Raw genomic sequence first — 1,108 nt, 5'->3', positions numbered from 1 at the left:
GTAGTGGAAGTGAAGTCATCTGAACCTAGGCATAAATTAACAACAAGATTTGACATTAATATTCCAACAATATTAGAACATTTAAAACAAATAAACAAGGTAAAAAAGCTGGATAGATGGGTACTACATAAATTAAACAAACATCAAAAGAAAAGTCACCTCAAAGCTTGTCTTTCTTTTCTGTCACGACATAAAGGCAAACCATTTCTACACTGTATTGTTACATATGATGAAAAATAGATTCTTTTTGACAATCACAAGTGTTCGACACAATGACTGGATAAAGATAAAGTGTGAAACACAGTTCAAAACCAAACATTCATCAAAAAAAGCTAATGGTGTCTGTTTGGTGTTCCAGCACTGGTATTATCCACTACAGCTTCATAAAATCTAGTCAATCAAATATACCAGAGGGCTACTACAACCAATTGGATGAAACAATGAGGATGCTTGCTATGAAGCAGCCATGATTGGTCAATAGAGACAGGCAAATCCTCTTGCAAGACAACATTTGACCACATGTTGCACAAACAATGCTGCTCAAATTACAGAGACTGGACTTGTAGAGTCCTTGCTTCAAGACCCTCTCAACTGAAAAAGTAAAGAGATATACATTTGTATATTAACCCTTGTATTATACAAATGTGTGTGTGTATATATAGTATACAAATGTATACTAACACACATATTTATACACATATACATGTATATATCATCTGTTACCTATATTAAATAATATGTGAGTTCATATTGATGACTCCTACCCTAATGCATTACCATACGGACCATTCTAGCATTCTGTGCTTCCTTATTTGAAACCTGTTATTCCAACAGTGAGAAACCCAGTTCCCATTGTTTGCCATCAACGCTTCAATTCCAGTATACATGTATAGCAGTATTAGTTAACCCATATCCTCATGGGGAACAGTTTTATCAATTAGAGTGATTATATACAGTTTCTTGGTCTTTAGTCTTACCGCATTCATTTCTAAAATTACTTAGATCTGCATCTTTTCCCCAACCCTCTACTATGAGGATGTTTCATACATTTATAATTCAGTTACTGTTTTCCCACAATCTTCATCTCATCCTTGTACATTCTGTAGAG

At 34.2% G+C, this 1,108-nt stretch overlaps 1 pseudogene across 1 annotated transcript in view; it reads right to left on the bottom strand.

Moving 5' to 3' along the window:
* LOC105814913 overlaps positions 1–1,108 on the bottom strand; it is an 11,592-nt pseudogene that overhangs the window by 9,649 nt on the left and 835 nt on the right. The window lies entirely within an intron of this gene.

This window comes from Propithecus coquereli, unplaced genomic scaffold (assembly GCF_000956105.1).
Source record: "Propithecus coquereli isolate 6110/MARCELLA unplaced genomic scaffold, Pcoq_1.0 Scaffold31, whole genome shotgun sequence".
NCBI classification, from domain to species: domain Eukaryota; kingdom Metazoa; phylum Chordata; class Mammalia; order Primates; family Indriidae; genus Propithecus; species Propithecus coquereli.
This window is presented reverse-complemented; position numbering and strand designations above follow the sequence as displayed.